We start from the raw sequence: 6,163 nt of genomic DNA on the forward strand, positions 1-6,163 counted from the left end.
TATAGTTCAATTGAAATGATAAAGAAAATCAAGCATGGCTAACTGGCTACTATCAATCAAACGAATGCTCGACTTTTCATGATAATTTATAATAGAAGAAATAACCTAACCATTTCTATATGGGAATTCAGTTTATAAATCAACCTAAAATAGTAAAATCAAAGCTTCTAATTATTTACACTGACATAATAGTTAATTTAGGGATTTAAACTCTATCCAACTTGATTTATGCATGAAATTCTAGACCCTTGCTCAAAGAATTCACTAAATGTATTAAAGAAGGGTGAAATTCGACTTACCCAGCTGAAAAACGCACTGAAAGACTGAGATTTTCCGATTAAAGTGACCGGAAGTGAACTTCAAAGTCAAAACCCACTGCTGCCAGCGACAGCTTGACTGGAGGAGACAACAATGGAGGATCAGCGGCGATCGCAAGCCATGATCGAGCATCTACTAGCTTGCTGCGCTAGCCGGAAAGGGAAGAGAGCGAGGTATAGGAACTTCGCTGTCGACGAGACGAAGCTGGAGTCGACCGAAGAGAGCTGCAGTCGCCGAAAGATCGAGGAGTGAGTTGCGACGCGATTTCCCGATCGAGTCTCCTGCGGTTGCTGCGTTAGCCATAAACGAAAAGAGAAAGAGAGGAAGAGAGGCCGGTGCTGCGGTGAGGCGGCGGCGTGGCAAGGATGCGCGGCGAGGAGGCGCTGGTTCTGGTGGTCGGAAAAAAAACGAGAGAGGAGAGGCAGCGAGGTCGCGCCGAAGAAGAAGAAGAGAAAGAAAAAAAAAAAAAGAAAGAAGAAAGGCGGTTTCTAGTAAATTCTAGGCCATTCCGGTTCGATTCAAACCGGTTTGGTCTGTTTTAGTGATTTGGTCTCATTTTGTTTGATTTTCAAGTTTTTCACTCGGTTTTTGGATTATTCGTGTGGTCCTCGACAAATTAAACTGATTTTCAGGCCTGGTTCAATTTATTTTAACCGTTTAGTTCGGTTCCATAATATTTTCTCTATTTACTCGATAATAATAATAAACATATTAAGAGTAACAATATTTGATTTTTAGGATAATTAATTTATATATATTCATAATAGGTTAAATTTCGGGGTTTCGTATTATTTTTCAAAAATTTTAACTGTTTACGATTCAAAATTTCTTTTCGACATTTTATTTGGGCTTGGGCCCAACTCGTGAAACTTTTGGGCTCAAATTAGAATTGTTCACTGTTTACGGCCCATACCGTCAAAAATTCAGATTTTTGATTTAATAAAATTCTAAAGTTTTGAAAATAAAATTACGGGTTGTTTCAATTGAACTTTCATCTTTAATTTAATACATGTATATATGTTGACTTCACAAAAGATCAATAAATTTATTTGAATAAAAGCTCAATTATGCCTTTGAATTACTCTTAAATTATGTTTGGAAATCAATGATTTTGGGAGAGGAAAGAAAATAGGAGTACAAAATATCTTGAAATTCTCACTTTCCCTTGTTTGCAGCAAGTGAGAAATTTTGAGAGAGGAAAATTCTCAACATTTTCCTCTTGGGTCCACTATTTCTTAATCGCTCAAAATTAGAGAGAAAGTGATGAAAATAGAGGGAAATTTTCACTATTTCTAAAAGAGCATAAAAAATTTTTAATTTATAAAAATAGTATTTTCCTTCCTTCCTTGTATTTTCCTTCTCTGCAAAAACATAGGATAGAAAAAAAATAAGGACGAAAAATGAACAGTAACGATTCTCTCTTGTTTTCCTCCTCTATTTTCCTTCCTCTCTAATTTTAATTCCTTCACATTCCAAACATAGCAATAATGTCCAATTAGCACTAAATTAAACTTTTGATTAATAAGGGTTGAGATTTTATTTACGATCAATTGGGATTTTTTTTTTTTAACTTGAAAGATGCATATATATATATATATATATAAGACTTTTTTTAAAAAAAAAATGACAAGTGTATCGCACTTATTATCCCTAGAGGATAAAGAGTAAATCATCCATTACCCTTACCATTGACTGCTTCCATTCACTTTCATTTGATCTTTTTGATCCAAACTTTACAGGATTTGTAATTTTACTATATTTTGATTTTTTTTTTTTTTTTGTCAATTTTATTCCAATTTTGACATTTTGGAGCAATAGCACTCTCAGTTGCAATTGCAAATAAAAAATTATTTTCATCACTTTTAAATCATTATATGATTCCGACAAAAATTTCAAAAAAATTTTATTAGTCTAAACAATAATAATCCACGATTAAATTTTAATTTTTGAAATAAATTTACTAATTAATGATTTAATAGTAATATAAATTTTCATGACTTACCGAAAAATTCCCAATCATAGCATAACAAATAAATTAATAAAATATATTTTTTAATCACGTATTTAATTTTATATTCTTTATATTTTAAGGGTGAAAAAAAATCCTAATTATAGTAATTTTTTAGATTGAGAATATTGTCAAATTATTATTCATTTAATTATAATAAGTAAATAACTTTTAATTGCACATATCTAAAATACAATATTTCTAAATCTATAGACATGTCACCCACTATTTATGAATATAATTTGATATTCAAAGGAAATTTAAAATTTTATTTTTATTATTAATTTTTTTTAAATGGAAATAATTTTTATTTATAACTTTATCCTTAATAATTGAGGATACCATTATTATAAAAGGTCAAAATTGAGATAAATTGATAAAACAAAACCAAAATACGTGCAAAGTTCAGATATTTTCATACACTGGGCCTTGTAGTACTGGCCCAACATTTTGGTCTCATACACAGAAATAGTCTGGGCTTGGAGCTTGCCCACGCACTCTAATGTTTAAACTTGATAGAAACATATGGCTATAATAGATAATTTTGGATATTTTTGGCAACTACACTAGGCAGCATGGCCGGTTTAAAATTTTTAAAATATTGAATCTAAATCGGTTTTGATCTGATTTCATTTTTGACCAATTTTAGTGTGGTTCCGATGAACGGACAGTTCTAATCACGGTTTCCGGCGATATATGTTTTTTTTTTTTAAATCGGTTCTAATGTTACATCTTTTTTTCGAAAATATTAATATGAGTTTATAAAATATTGGTGAATTTTATTTTAAATAAATTTTAGAATGCTCATGTCACGACCTGTTTCCGTGGGCCGGACCGGCATTAGGGCCTAGGTAAGCTTAAGGCCCCCGAGGCACGTAGTAAGCCTAAATTATTCAATCTGTCTACATGATTCTCCTAATTTCAACAAAACAGTAAGCCCATATGACTTAAAATATAAGTTTTATAAAATTTTCAAACATCTGGCCCAATATCAAATAATACATAAAATTTAACCAAGGCCTTTTCACAATAACTCATAATCACAATAAGGGCTTACTAGTTTACCTACAGTTAATTACACAATAATTAATTTATAGCGTAGTGCTAACAATAAGGCCCAATTTAAATACACAACCCTATAACTGCGGAGTTCAATAATAATCTGATAATAGAGTAATTTATACATCCAAAATTTAATAACAGAAATATAAAGTTTACATTTACAACTCTGCGGAGAAGATTGCAGAGCTTCAGTCGAATCAGCTGCTTCCTAGTACCTGGGAGGTTTGTTGGGGGGGGGTGAGTTTTGCAACTCAGTGAATAATAATAAATAATACACACCACATACAGTCAAGCAAAATGCACCCTAGTATACTGAATGAACACACAACAGTCAATCATATGACATTACATCAGCACCCACAAACAATATCACCTTCAAATAATCACATCACGTGGAAATTAGTCAGTGGAGTCACCGAAACCCCCGATGAGCCGTCCTCCCACATGGCTCATCCTCTCACATGTGCACCAGGGAGCCGATCCCCCATACTGGCCGACCAGTCTAATCCTCACTTGACCAGCCCTCTCATTGTTTTTCCATTCTCTCTATTCTTTTCCATATCAACAGGAGGTAACCCGGTCGTCTCCATCAAATCTAGATCATCAGGCGCTCACAACAGGAGGCCACCCTGCGGGCTGCGATCAAATCTAGATTATCAGGTGCGCCCAATAAAGAAACCAACCTGTGGTTTTCCATATCACACAGATCATAGCAGTAGGTGCACACGGGGGCGCCGATCTCCCATTTACCCTGCCAAATTTCATATCATATTCAGGATCCATATCACATATGCCATTCTCACAAACCCATGGTAACCCACTTCATCCCAATTCCACACAAACAAATCACAGTATAGTTACAGCACAAATAATCAGACATTTCATTCATCATAATACACCAATTCCATCCAAATGCACAATATATAAATATAATTATAGTGATCGTAACATAATATATATGATAAAATACTTATAATATATTGTAAATATATAAATAAAAATATAAGGTTTATAAATAAATGTTATGCAAATGCAGTGTTGATATGCATTATTTACACAGTGATAGAGAGCGAAGTTCTAGCTTTGATTCTGTTCTGGAGGAGCACTAGATGGACTCGGGCGATCTAAGCAAAGTAAGAATGACACAAAGAAATAATTCTATCAGACAAAATATTTCTTACCACTCTAAGAATTTTATTTTATATTCTAGCTTTTCTACGTAATTTACTCTCGAGATTTAATTTATTTATTTTTTTTATTATTTTTTTTATAATAATTTATATTTCTACCAAACACTATTTTATTTATTTCCTTTTGACTTGTATTTTATTTCCTACCGAAATTTATTTTATTATTTTTTTTTACCGAAATTTCTTTTATATTTTTACCGAAATTTCGGCAGCATCTCCCCTAAAAATTGGACTATCCACCTGTTAAAAATATCAACAATATCAAATACTTCCAAACCACACAGCCCATCCATCGGTCAATCAATCAAGTAACTTAATCCCGTCCTCCATATTATCCATATCAACATTAATTCATAAATTCTTCTTTAATTCCATAAACCATAATTTCCTACAATTTATTTATTACTAAAACTAAATTCTTTAATTAACCAAGTAATTTTAATTAATCAACACTTACTTTATAACTCAATTAACCATTCATAATTGCTAAGTCAATTTAACTAAATTAATTAACTACAAATAATGAATTTAATTCATTAGCTAATATTACTAAAATTAAATTAATCAACTAAAAGTATGAAAATTAAGCTAACTAAAATGACTAAATTTAGACTAACTATCATGAAAAAATTAAACTAATATTTCTAACATTAAATTATACCCAATATCTTACTGCCGGAATGAAGAGCAGGTGGAGGCTAGTGGCCGGAGGTGCGCTGGAGCAGCAGTAAGGCTGCTGTGGCGTCGGCGGAGGTGACCGATCGGCGCGTTGGAGCGGCGGCAGTGGCAGTAGCGCCTTGACAGGGCTGTGGCGCTGCTGTAGGCGCGACAGAGGAGCAGCAGTCGCGATCTGGGCTTGCTGGCGCGACGTGGAGCTGCTCTGTGAAGGTGCGACTTGCAGCAGCGAGCTGCAGCAGTAGCGTGCGGTGGTCGATCTGCTCCAACTTGCAGGCGCAGCACAACAGTAGGGAAGAAGAAAGAAAGAAAGGAAAAGAAAAGGAAAGGAAAGAAAAGAAAGAAAGGAAGAAGAAGAAAAAGAAGAAGAAGAAGAAAAGAGGAGGTGGAGGAGGAGTGGTGGTCGGAGGTGGTGTCGCTGGTGGTCAAGAAGCGCAGAAAAAACGGGGGAGGGGAGTGAGGTGTGTGCTAGAAATAGAGGAAAAAAGAAAATTCTAGATGGTTTGGGTCCAACCGGTTCGATTCGGTTCGGTTCGGCCCAAATCTTCGGTTTCCAATTGGTTTATGGGTTTTCAATCGATTTTTGGTTCGGTTTCCCACAGAGTTCACATTAAAATATTAAAATAAATTTCCAAGCTGTCGGTTTATTAAATTTAATTGGAAAATCTTTGAAAATAAAAATTCGAGTTGTTTCAGCTCATACTCATATAAGAATAAAATTAATTAATTTTTCAAAATAATTAAATAAATTATCACTTTATTTTGTTTAAATGTTATTAATTAAATAAATTATAAGAAAATTTTGAAAAATGCTTCAAAAGAATGTAATTTTAAACTTAGTATACAATTTTAAAGTGTAAAAAAAAGTTAAAAACGATATAAGTTTAGACTAAATATTTCTCTCTTTTTT

General features: G+C 33.2%; 1 long non-coding RNA gene across 2 annotated transcripts; it reads right to left on the minus strand.

The window, feature by feature from the left end:
* Positions 1-3,334: 3,334 nt before the first annotated feature.
* LOC149496319 (uncharacterized) lies at positions 3,335-5,944 on the minus strand. Of its 2 annotated transcripts, none has more exons than XR_016320762.1 (2): positions 5,240-5,944; positions 3,335-3,603 (listed from the first exon to the last, which is right to left on the minus strand). It is a non-coding gene; the product is annotated as an uncharacterized LOC149496319 (long non-coding RNA). The 2 variants fall into 2 exon arrangements; XR_016320761.1 differs by having other exon boundaries at positions 3,335-4,139.
* Between the last annotated feature and the right edge of the window lie 219 nt (positions 5,945-6,163).

The sequence above is a fragment of the Jatropha curcas genome, chromosome 5 (assembly GCF_041381405.1).
Source record: "Jatropha curcas cultivar XTBG-Jc1 chromosome 5, XTBG_Jcur_1.0, whole genome shotgun sequence".
Classification (NCBI taxonomy): domain Eukaryota; kingdom Viridiplantae; phylum Streptophyta; class Magnoliopsida; order Malpighiales; family Euphorbiaceae; genus Jatropha; species Jatropha curcas.